Source organism: Chiloscyllium plagiosum, unplaced genomic scaffold (assembly GCF_037043375.1).
Source record: "Chiloscyllium plagiosum isolate Xiang-an unplaced genomic scaffold, Cpla_swu_hap1 HiC_scaffold_37, whole genome shotgun sequence".
NCBI lineage: Eukaryota > Metazoa > Chordata > Chondrichthyes > Orectolobiformes > Hemiscylliidae > Chiloscyllium > Chiloscyllium plagiosum.
Genome location: NW_028270175.1, coordinates 88,907,110 through 88,920,632, shown reverse-complemented (window position 1 = coordinate 88,920,632; position 13,523 = coordinate 88,907,110). Strand labels below are relative to the sequence as shown.

General features: G+C 41.2%; 1 non-coding gene across 1 annotated transcript; it reads right to left on the bottom strand.

Annotated features, from left to right (window-relative positions):
* Nucleotides 1–12,876: 12,876 nt before the first annotated feature.
* trnat-agu (transfer RNA threonine (anticodon AGU)) lies at nt 12,877–12,950 on the bottom strand. Its single transcript has one exon. It is a non-coding gene; the product is annotated as a tRNA-Thr (tRNA).
* Nucleotides 12,951–13,523: the final 573 nt, after the last annotated feature.

Here is a 13,523-nt window from a genome sequence, read left to right as displayed (position 1 = left end):
AATGAACACAGGCGGTCGATGTTGCTAGTACGAATAAATAATAGTGACTCCAGCTAGAGTCATAGCAACACATTAAAAGCAGCATTTCCCCGACTGTGTGAATCTTTGATGACGCCCGCTGAGTGACTGAATTTCCATGACCAACCTCTGAAAACAGGAAAATATAAGAGCTGTGGATATTACAAACTCAGTTTTAAATTATGATGGGGAAATGACAGAAAGTTTACAATGTGTTCACAATAAGCTGTCAGAAAATAAACCCTGAAAAGCCACATTGTGCTCTCTACTCTGTAAAAGGAACGTAGATATTTGAACACCATTGTTCTATTTCCCACCTTCAATAACCTACCCTGTTTCCGGATGCTGTTACATCCTTGTCTTGTGTCCCCCACGTCGCTTTTATACCTGGACGGGGTGAACTGTATGTCAATGAATGGAAACTCTGCGCGCTGGGTGACAACTTAATGGATAGTATGGGCCCGTTTTAAAGAGTTGGCAACAGTTATATCTGTATTGGTACTTATTTTCTTTTCAGGTGCCGTGGATAACGTTGGCTGGGTCAACGTTTCTTGTCAATTCCTAATTGTCCTCGGGAAGATGGTTGTGAGCAGCCTCCATGGCCCGCTGCCACACTGGGAGGGTAGGAATACCTTGAGTACAGTTAGGAAGGGGGTTAATGGAATTCTGACATCTTTAGAAGTCAGCGTGATGACTGACTTGGTAGGGCAGTAACAAGTGGTCTGACCTGGTGTCTCGATTGACTGTGTAAAAAGTATCTGTTACTATCAACAGAGAACCATCTTTTTCCACTTTGGTTGCACCACGAAATTTATCAGTATCCTTCACTTGCCGCATGACGACGTGGAAGTTGTGATAATGACAAATGGTTCCATCATCGACACATTTCCTATTCGGACCTTAGAATGGCTGTTCTCGATCTACCTCGTTGCAATACTTCATCCCACCGCCGACATGTTCCCGCTTGAGTGGGACTAACCTGCAGGAACAGGGAAAATTAGTCAACCACAACCGCCATTAAACCAGAACCAAACTTAACTCAACACTGTCATCGAGCGGCATGACGTGGATGCTGTTGGTGTGTGCGCTATCTCAGATGGGAAACTCAAAATTGTTATCAGCATCTTAAAAGAGACAAAGAAAATTATGGATTTCACCTGGAAAATCCTCAGAATGAAGGAGCTCCACCACACTGGCCCGGTTTTGAGGAAGAAACTCGATTATTAACCTCCATTATGAGGTGTTTTTCCTGCCAATACCTGGACAGTATTCTGGAGAAAGTGAGGACTGCAGATGCTGGAGATCAGAGCTGAAAATGTGTTGCTGGAAAAGCGCAGCACGTCAGGCAGCATCCAGGGAACAGGAGAATCGACGTTTCGGGCATAATTCCTGAAGAAGGGCTTATGCCCGAAACGTCGATTCTCGTGTTCCCTGGATGCTGCCTGACCTGCTGCGCTTTTCCAGCAACACATTTTCAGCTCTGGACAGTATTCTGTCAACCAAAACCGATATTGATGAAGAGATTCAGTACTGTCTCCTGTGTGCGAGCACAACATTCGGCCTTCTGAGCGAAACGCTGTTCGAGAACAACAGCATCAGATCTGGTACCAAGCTTATGGTTTACAGAGATATAGTTGTTGCCATACACTGATACGGTTCTGAGATGTGGACAGTCGACAGCATGAAGCTCAAGCCGCTGGAGCGGTCATACCAACGCTATCTGGGCAATAACCTGCAAATCTATTTGGAAGGAAGGAAAATGTCCTCAACCAGCCCAACAACCCCAACATTGCAGCACATACCAAACTTCACTAGCTGTGATGGGCAGGGCATGTCGTCAGTATGAATGACACGAGACGCCAAGAAGATGCTGTACGCTCAGTTTCTGAACGGCAGATGAGTGCCAGGTGGAGAGAGGGAGAACTTAAGTGATACACTCAAGGCCTCACAGATGAAGTGTAAAAATACCACAGGCATTTCGGAATCACTGGCGCAACACCGTCCAAATTGGGGGAGCAGTGGCAAGGCGTCGTGCACCTTGAAAATTGCCGTCAGGAAGAAAATGGAAGGCAAGCAACAACAGCGAAAGGATCACATTGTTGTACCCACTGCTTTCTGTGACCACGACCTACGCCAATTATAACACAAAAAATAGCTAGGTGGCTGGAAGAAAGCAGCAAGCCAGGCAACATCAGGAGTTGTCGAAGTCGATGCTTTGAAAGCAACACTTCTTCAGTACAACCTGTGGTAGTCTTACTGCTCTGTACATCCACCGACATACTCACCTTGACAGTGGAAGGCAGCCATCCTCGTTTGCAAGGGACAAGCAAGAATGATGTGAACTGGAAGCTCAGAATTTTCCCGTTGGATTTGGTGTATCCCTATCTCAGCACCTCATCGAGAATTCTGTTGATCTCACCATCTGGAAACTGATGCCAGAGAATTCAGTGATCATCCCCTTGAGGCTGTGTGAACTCGTGAAATGAAACTAATATCCGATTCTGACAGAATGGTACAATGATCCCTCATCTTATAGCAATGAAATATGTTGCTATTGAACAAACAATGGTGAAGACCTCACCGTTCCTGCAGTTAGAACTGAATTTCGAGCACCAAACCGAATAGGGTTACATTTAAATCGTTGATTTATTTCTACCTGCTGAGCGGTTTCCTCCTTTGCGGCTGACTAGTGTTAGGCAACAGACCAGACTCCCGTAAAAGTATTTTAAGATGGTCGCCTCGATTCCTACATTTTTCTTCCCTCATGTGGAGATGTGAAGTGCCCTGCTTTAAATGCAATATTACTGATCAAAATACAAGACATTAGACAATCACAACTTATTAAAACGCTCTGGTTAAAATATGAACAACAGACAGAAGAATTTACAATAAGTCAACTAATAGAAAAGTTATCAGAATAACGGATACAATAAATAGTACTGCAGTGGCATCTCACAAACATACAATTTTGGGTAAAAGGCCAATTCATACATACGTTTGCACATGCAATTCTCCAATCGAGTAGGGGAAAAAAACACTTACAAAGAAAACAGTTCATCGAGAATAGCAGCAAGGCGGCATTCACTGAAACTTCCAACACTTTTGGGACCACAAAGGCTTCTGATGTTAATGAAAGCAAAACCCAGAAATATTTATGTGTGATAGCTGTCTACACACATTCACGATGTTCAGTATAAACAAGCCATACCACAACTGTTTACTCAAGGTATATTATGGAGCTAGTTCTGCACCTCTGCCTTACAACCTATCATCATAAAATAAGAAAAGGACAAAAATAATTTCTTAAAGTGATAACATCGCCACACTATAATGCATTTTATGATCAATCATCTCCAGATTTAGAATTTGGAATATGACAGAATGGCGACTGTGGCATCAGCGTCCTCTTTTATCCTTTCCCCTCTCATTTGGTCACTGTCCCTTGGAACAGGGCGAGGGGAGGCCAGCATCGTGAGTGGGCAGATGTCTTGTGAGAACAGGGATTGTGCTGCGCAACCCAGCTGCATCTCGAACTGCTAGATGTTGATGAGTGTGTGCGCATCCTACTCCCTTCTGAAGAAAGCCGCTCTGACTAACATATAGATTGCAGAAAACATTGGATTAATGGTCTGAAGAACTTATGGTAAAGGTTGAAGCCATTCAGACCTTGGTATCCGTACCTGATCATTGGAAAAGGAACAAAAGCATGCAACGAATTGTAGTCCTCTGGCACGAGACACAAATTGCAGCTGCGAAGGTCTGTAGTTTCCAAGTGATTTTCCAATGTCATTCTGAATGTTTTCATTGATTCTGCTTCCAACAAATTCTCACATTGTGGATTATGCATGTTCGTCTACTTTCACGTGTAAGATGACTTGTAGTCATAATCTATTTGAGCATTATCTTTTACCTTTGTCCTTACGTTACCAAACATTTTCCACATGAGGTCTATCTTGTGATGGAATATTCAGGCATCTGGCAACCAGAATTCAGACAATATCAAGATTATCAGAGGTCTAAATGGAAACAGTTATTCTGTGTTCAGGCTGCAAGATGACTAAAGTCGATATTTGAGTCCTGAAGGCGACAGGGTCCCAAATGGGGGAGTGGCGTTTTTTGATTCGCTGTAGCATTACTGTTGTACTTAGGGATTTTATTCCTTGGAAAACACGCAGTTAAGTTAGTTGGGTGGAAATAAGAAATAAGAAAGGGATGATCACCTTATTGGGATTTCATTACAGATAATAAAATAGTCAGTGTGAAATTGAGAAAGCAGTTGCCAGGATATTTCAGTCATATGCAAGAGTAATAGGATGGTTATGGTATGGGATTTTAAGTTTCCAAATAGACTGGGACTGTCATGCAGTTAAACGTTTAGATGGATAGGAATTTGTAAAGTGTGTACAGGAAAATGTTCTGATTCTGTGTATTGATGTACCTACTGGAGAGGGTTAAAGATTTGAACTACTGTTGGGAATTAAGGCAGGGCAGGTGACTGAGGGGTCAGTAGGAGACAACTTTGGAGCCAGAGTTCATAATTGTATTCGTTTTTAAATAAATTTAGATTACTTACAGTGTGAAAACAAATCCTTTGGCCCAACAAGTCATCACCGCCCCGCCGAAGTGCAACCCACCGAGACCAATTCCCCGATAATTACCCTTCACCAAACACTACGGGTAATTTAGCATGGCCAATTCACTTAAACTGCGCATTTTGGGACTGTGGGAGGAAACCGGAGCACCCGGGGAAACCCACGCAGACACGGGGAGAATGTGCAAACTCCACACATTCAGCCGCCTGAGGCACGAATTTAACCCGCGTCTCTGCTGTGAGGCAGTAGAGCTAACCACTGTGCCAACGTGCCGCCCACACCGTGCCACCGTTCCGCCCACGAATAGTGACGGATAAGAATAGAACGGATTTCAAAGTTGAAGCCCGAAATTGGAGAAAGGCTAATTTTGACATATTAGGGAAGAACCTTCAAATCAAAAGCTTATTGGGAGCAGATGTTCGCAGGTAAAGGAGCTGCTGGAAAATGGGAAACCTTCAAAACTGAGATAACGAGAGTCCAAGGATAGTGTATTCCTGTTGGATTGAAAGGAAATGTTATTAGCTGGAGGGAAAGCTGGATGACCAAAGAAGTTGAGGTTTTAGCTAAAAAAAAGAAGGAACCATATGTCAGAGAAGTATAGAGCAAATAAATGCTTGTAACAATTAAAGACAGTAGCAGTGTGCTTCAGAGGGAAGTCAGGAGGGCAAAAGGTTGACATGTGATAGCTTTGGCAAATTGGATTTGGAAGAATTCAAAGGGAGTTTATGAAACATTAAGGACAAAAGTGTAAATCGGGAGAAAATTGGGCCCCTCAAGGATCAGTTGGGCAGTCTGTGTGTGGAGCTGCATGAGGGTGGGGAGAAATGAAACAAATAGTTTGCATCAATGTTTCCTCTTGAAATGACATGGGAGAAATAAAATGTGAGGAAATAGACGCTGACAACTTGTAAAACGACCATATTCTCAAGGAGGAGGTGCTGGACATTTTGAAACGCATAAAAGTGAAAATATCCCCAGGGCCTGATCAAGTGTTATGTCTACCTCTGTGGGAAGGTAGCGAAGTGATCGCTAGACCCCTTGCTAATATACTTGTAACATTGGTAGTTACAGGTGAGGTGGCAAAAGACAAGATGTTGGCTAAGGTGGTGCTACTATTTGAGAAATGTGGTAAGGGATATCCAGGGAAATATGCACTGGCGAGTTTGATATCTGTGGTTGGGGAGTTGTCGAAGGGAATTCTGAGGGATAGGATTTACATGTATTTGCAAAGGGAAAGCTGATTAGGTTTGTGCGCGGGAAATCATGTGTCACGAATTTGAATGTGTTACTTGAAGAAGTATCAAAAAGAATTTATGAGGGCAGACGTGATCTGTCTCGATTTATGCTACTCACGTTGTTCTACTCGTGACCGTTCGGTTTCCCATTATTATCTGAGATGTCAATTTTTCTCCAATTATACCCTCTTGTATAATTATGGTATCTAACATTCCAGATGTGACGTTAATGGCTCAATTATCGAAATGGAATTCCCTTCTTCAAGGCGCACTTTCTCCCTCCTTCTGTATATCACTCCTCCTATCCAAACTTAAAGTCATAAAGTCATAGAGACGCACAGCATGGAAACAGACCCTTCGGTCCAACCCATCCATGCCAACTAAATATCCCAACCCAATCTCATAAAATCTTCCGGCACCCGGCCCATATCCCTCCAAACCCTTCCTATTCATGTGCCCATCCAAATGCCTTTTAAGTGTTGCTATTGTACCAGCTTCCACCACTTCCTCTGACAGCTCATTCCATACATGTACCGTCCTCTGTGTGAAGAAGTTGCCCCTTAGGTGTCTGTTATAACTTTCCCCTCTCACATTAAACCTATGTTAACTACTTCAGGACTCCCCGAGCACAGAGAAAAGAATTTGTCTATTTATCCTATCCATGTCTCTCATAATTTTGCAAGCTTGTATAAGGTCACCCCTCAGACTCCGACGTCCCGGCGAAAACAGCCCCAAACTCTTCAGTCTCTCCCTATAACTAAAATCCTCCAACCCTGACAACATCCTTGTAAATATTTTCTGAACCCTTTCAGGTTCACCATCGTCTTAATCTTCTCCAGTTTCTCTTTATGTAAAACCTGTTTACGAAACTTCCTTTGAAATACCACAACATTCATATTGCATATCTCCCTGTGCAGATATATGAGCAAGAGCTGAAAGAAATTCGGCAACTCGACAGTAAATAGATCGCTTACTGATGAATAACTAACACAACTTTGCAAGATGAATGCCAAATACAAACGAAAATCCAAAATCCTTAATGAAACAAATTCCATTTTATTTTTATTCACCTCTGCAAAAAGTATCAAATATTAATTAGTTACACTATTCAAGGTAGTTGATCCATTGCAGCTTACGTAATTAACTACTCAATGAGATAGGATTGCAGACTTGTATTTCAATCCCTGCACACAACTGTTGATTTCATTACATCCACACAATGTGTAACCTGCAGACATTTATATGGCAATAGATTCAGCCATTCCACCGTACCTTTCAACAACTTCATGGCTGATCTTCTTTATCAGCGTGGATGTATTAAGATCAGTGCAGGAAAATGCACTTTACCACCTGGCTAAACTGCAAGCACATATGTCATTAAATTACTGGAATCTATTTTAGTTTAAAGTTAAATTTAATTCTGAATAATACAACAGGTTACTGTTCAGGCAATACTATTCATTAATTCATATTTCCACAATCTATTAACAGAAATTTGTTACATAAATCATTGAATATAGTCTTGCGTTGCTCAATGATATAAGTTCAAATAATGCACTAAAACTCTCCTTAATGGTGCAAAACATGCAATAAACTGCAATAAACAAAATGGCAATACTCTCTATATGTTCCTGGTTTATATCCCTTATATTTACAGAGGGGTGAACCTTAGAAAAATGGGCAAGGGAAAAAAGGAACCTTTGTGAAGATTTCCAAATAACTAAGTACTTTCTGTGCAATTCATTTCTTATCTGGGATTCCAACAACTGCAACAATGGGATAGGTAATGGCATAGAAGAGCCCTTTCACTGGCCCATGCATGACCGTTCGGAAGTAACACACTTTTCGAAGCTGAGCTGTTTAATTTTGTAAAAGATTCAACGTTACCTTCATTTATTTTATCTGACAGTCTCCAGGGGCGTAATTAAACTGCATCATGCTCTCAATTTTAGATCAATGAACAAAACAGAAAAAAACATTGTTTTACATTTGTAGCATTGACAAGGGAAGGGTTCTATTATATTTATTTCAGTGGCTCTCTTTCCCCGTAATCACGCTGAGTATGCCCACCGAAGTGAATAATAGCAGATAACGACGGGAGGTAGTATTTCGAATACAATCTCTTCTCATTATTTCAGCCAGGTTCCTCATGTTTTTGGCAGCTAAAACGTTAGATTAAGTCGTGTATTTATTTGATTGCTGACGTTACCTTATTGTGTAGATTTACAGTTAAACAATTGGAAACAATTTGGTAAAGCAAGATGATTATTCAAAGGTAACAAAATGAGTTCACCATAGCATCGTATCGTGAGGGCCGCGAAGAGGCAATTATGAAATCCAGGAACCAATGCTGAGGCAAACGCATGATAATGTTTTGAACGAGTACAGCTCAGAAGTCGAGTTTTGGACCATAAGATACATGATGCGAATTAGTTCATTTGGCCCACTCAATCTGCTCCACCATTAGATCTTCCTGATATGTTTCACAATTTGGTCCTCCTGCTTGGTCCATTTAATGTTTGATCCCCAAACTAATTCGTCGCATTTACGTCTGTAACTTAGGCACACTTAGCCTGTGCTGCCTACAATGGAAATGTGTTCCACATGTTCACAGACCAGAAGCAAATGGTAAATGTCGTTCAGTCATTTCTTAAGTTTCTTCCCTTCACGCCGAGACTCTGCCAATGGGTCACTGTTCCTCCTAAGAGCGAAAATGTTTTCTTCAAATCCACCCTCTTCAGACTTCTCAGAATTCTGTAAATTTCAATGGGCTTTCCCTTCATCCCGCTAAATTCCTAGATGTACAAACCCAACCACTCCTCACATGACAAACATTTCATTCCCGGGATCAATATTGTAATTGCCTTCTGAATCCAACCACCAAACAACGACAGCATATCCTTCCCAAATTATAGAGAGCAAAACTGCTCATATGTTTCCAAATATAGTGTGATCAAAGATTTATACAATCTGTGCAGTGAATTCCTGTTCTTGTAACTTAGCCTTTTGAGAAATGAATGTCAAAATAGTGATTGCCTCCGTAACACAGAACTGAACTTGGATGTTATAGTAAGATAATCGTGAAGTACAACTCTTAAGTCCATTTACACTTCACGTTTCCAAAGCCTGTCCCAGTTGACGAAATCGTCCGAACATCTATTCTTTCTAGCAAAATACACAAGTCCATGTTTTCCTACAGTGTTTTACATCCATCAATTCTTTACCTATTTTCCTAGCCTGTCCAAGTGTACTTCAGCCTCCCCGCTTCCCCAAAATTCCCTGACATTCCAAGCATGAATGTGCAATCTGCAAACTGAGCAGCAATACTGTTGGTGCTGTGCTCAGATCATCAAGATGCAATTTGCAAAGTTGGAGTTCTGACATTGACACTGTGGAATTCCACTACTCACTGATAGCCATTCTGAAATGAGATTCATTTTGACCAGTCTCTGCCTTCTGCCATTCAGCCAATCCAGTTACTTGTACCATTGGATTTTGCTTTAAATTTGACAGAATTCTGTGTGGTCCATTTTCTCAAAAAAAGATTGTGAACACTGGCTCTTCTTTGTCTAATTTGGTTGCTATGACGTCAAAGTTTTCCAACAGATTTATCAGGCATGAACTTCCCTTGAGAAAGCTATTTTCTCTCAAACCCTATTTACGACACATTTCCAAGTAATCTGCAATCTCACCTTTCACAATTGACTTTATAATCTTACAGGGGACGACGCCAGGCTAACCTAACAACAATTTCCCATCTTCTACCTCACTTCCTTCCTGAACAGGGATGTGACACTAGTCATTTTCTTGGCCACTGGTACCTCCCGAACTCATTGTTTGCCAAAAGGTCAACAATAGTATCTCGAATATCTCGACAGCTATGTCTATCAGAACCTTGGATTGGATCACTTCGGTCCAGGTGATTTATCTACGTTCAGAACTTTCAGTTTCCCGACCACCTTCATCTTAGTGATGTTCGCTGCACTTATCACTGTCCCCTGACTATCGTTACTTTCTGTTATGCTAACTTTCCACCATGAAGGCTGATGAAAAGTATTGATTCAAGTCCTTCACTATTTCGTTTTCATAACACTACTCTTCTCGTGTCATTTTCAAATGGTCCAATGTCTACACTAAACTTTCCCTTACCTTGGTTATATGTCAAAAATAAAAGTCATGAAATCTTCTTTCATATTTCTTGATCGCATACCCGTTTACTTCTTATTATTTTTTTTGTTCTTTTTAAATGTATATTAGAGTGCCTCATGTGAGTTGATGTCACTGCCGCTCCTGAACTCTGGTGCAAAATCTTTCCATGCAAACTCTTTGACATTGTGGACTTTAAATAGTTTGATAATCTGATTGACGTTCTATAATATGCATGCGCAGCAAGTGTACACGTTTTAAATTAAATAAATATGCTCCAGTCCAGATTTAATCAGGTGACATTGAGGATGATGGTATTTTGTATGTGTGCAGCTTTGTCCAGGACGGAGGTGAGAAGAATGAAAACGTTCTGAAAGCAAAGTATAAAAACCAAGGCAGGTATCGACCGACTAGATCCAGGAAGAAAGTTCCCCATTATTGGAGAATCTAGAACAGTGCTTCGAATTTCAGAATATGCAGTCTGCCACTTCAGTGAAGAGTTAGGATATTTTCAGTCACTCTGAACTTTTCTAAAACATCAGGCTGTTATATTCTGTTCACTGGTATCTTTAAAAACGTAACCCATACATGCATTTTCTGAAAGACAACCCAACTAAATTCAGCAAGATGTTTGGAACGAATGTTGAATTATGGCATTGATATGCAAGAACAGGTACGGTCATAATGAATGGCTGAGCATGCTCGACTCGACTGTGGACTATTGCAGCATCCAGCATCCAGTTTCCATGTTTCTTTGCTCTAACATAACTAATTAATATCTTCTGACATCACTTTCTGAAACGTTAGCATTTAGAATGTCAATGACAGTACACCCATGGAAACACCAGCATTCGCAAATTCCTCGACACGTTTCTTCTGAGAGGGAACTGCATCACCAATCCTTCATTCAAACTACTGATAAACACTTCCAAGCAATCTCATTGGTGCTCATACATAGGAATGACAGTTGTGATCGAAAAAAGTGAGCTTAGAACCCTCTTCTTCTGGTGCAGATATTTTTAAAAAAATGTTGGTGGACTCCACACGTTGTGAATAATTAAAAAAAAAGAAGGCTGGTTTTCTGAATTTATTTTGACGGTAGAATGTTGCAAATTTTCGGCCGTGATTCTACTTAAATGATAAACAGGAGAGAAGGTGAAATGTCCTGCTGAGGTTCTATTGCTTATGTTCCGTTTGTAACTTATTCTACACCTGCGAAAGAATTTAATGACATTTAATCTGATTTGATGAGGTGAACTAGGCGGTTCCACATTCCCCAGAAAAATAAGGAATAACGAGCCGATATCAAAACATTTTTAAATTGTGCATTGGATGATTGAGTTGTGATGCTGCTGTACCTTTAACAAAGTTAATTTTCCATCTCTTTTTTTCTCAAGAGAGTTCGTAAAGGCACAGGTGCCAATATATGCAAATCTTTAATGGCAGAAGAGTAGAGAATTCTCCGAGTTCACATTTTTGTCCATTTTGTTTTGAGTTCTGGCAGAGAAGCTGCTGCAATGCATTGAAAGAAGGTTCCATGCTACATCAGATGATTTTTGGCTAAATGTTCTCCCTGCGTTTCGACTACTTGTAAGGAATTGTGTCTGAACTCATCTTTTATCAAAGTGTATATTAATATTGCGAGAATTGGTAAAGATCCTTGGCTAAGTTCATCCATCGAGTCTGCTGGATTTTCTATTAGTCAGGTTATTCTAATTTACATTTTACATTCTTTTTTCGTGTTTTAGCTGTAGTTTTAAAATAAATTCTGTTTTGCTTGAGGCCGAGTGAACTGCTCAACTGTAGCAAAAAAGAAATGGAACAATCACTTCACATCTGTTTTTGAAACGAAAATCAACTTGCAAGAAAGTGATCACTCGAGACGCTGGAGATCGGAGTCGAACTGTGTGTTGCTGGAAAAGCAAAACCGGTCAGACAGTATCAGAAGACCAGGAGAATCGATTTTGTGGCCATAAGCCCTTCCTTCCTGATGAATGGCACTTTTTAAAAGAAGGTCTTGTGCCCGAAGTGTCGATTGTTCTGTTTCTCCGATGCTGATCCTGATCGGTTATGCTTTTCCAGTTTCACACATTTCGAGAAAAAAAACTTAAAATACAGAACATATAGCATAGAACAGCAGAGTACAGGACAGGCCCTTCATCCCATGGTGTTGTGCCGAACAGTTAATTTCATCTAAGGTCAAGCTTACTACACACCCCTCAATGTATTACCGTTCATCTGCTTGTTCAGCAGTCGATTAAATGTTCCTAGTGTCTCTGACTGTACTAAGACTGCTGGCAACGCATTCCACCAACCCATCAATCTCTGCATAAAGAACCTACCTCTGACATCTCCCTTATACCTGCCTTCAATCAATTTAAATTTATGACCCCTCGTGACAGGTCTTTCAGCCCTGGAGAAAAATCTTTGTCTCTCTCCTCTATCTATCCCTTCCACTGCTTGTACAATTCTATCAAGTCACCTCTCTTCTTTCTTCGCTGCAGTGTGAAAAGCCCGAGCTCACTCACTGTCAATTCGTCAGACGAGCCGTCCAATCCAAGCAACATCCTCGTAAATTTCCTCTTCACGCTATCTAAATCAGCTAAATCCTTCCTATAATGAGGCGATCAGACCTGGGCACAATATTCCAAGAGTGGTCTGACCAGATTATACAGAGCTGCAGTAAAAGCTCGCGGCTTTTATACTCAATCACCCTGGAAAAAAAAACATGTCTTCTTACTAACTACATCAACTTGAATGAAAACTGTGAGCGATCTAACTCCAGGGACCCCAAGTTACGGCTCTTCCTGCGCACTGCCCAGAATCCTGCATTTAACGCCGTGTTCAAAATTCAAATTCGACCATCCTCAATGAATACAACAAGTAGGCACCGCTGGGAGTTGAACCCAGAATCTCCTGTTTACTAGACAAGCGCTTTAACCAACTAAGCCACGGCGCCACAGTGCTTTGACCAACTAAGCCACGCCTTAGACCAGAAACGTCGATTCTCCTGTTCCCTGGATGCTGCCTGACCTGCTGCGCTTTTCCAGCAACACATTTTCAGCTCTTTTCAATGAATCACTTCGCATTAATATAGATTGAATGTCAACTGCCGCTACTCACCCCAACTCTGTATCGTTTCCATATCATGTTGTAACCTGGAAAAACCCTCATGAATATCACTAATTCCACTGACCTTTGTGTCATCGACAGCACAAGAAGAGATCCCAGCAGGAGTCCACTGGTCACCGACCTGCAGGTGGAATACTTTCCATCCACTACCACGGCCAGAGACCTACAAATACACCTTTTCAATTCTTTATCCAAATCATTGATGAAAACAACAAAGAGCAGAATCCCAAGAACAGATCCCAGCAGGAGACAACTGGACACCGAGCTTCAGGTGGAATACTTTCCATCCACTACCACTCACAGACTTTTTTCAGATAGTCAATTCTGTATGCAGGCAGCCACATTTCCCTATATCCCATAACTCCTTACTTTCTGAATGATAATTAGGCTCTGGGCTATC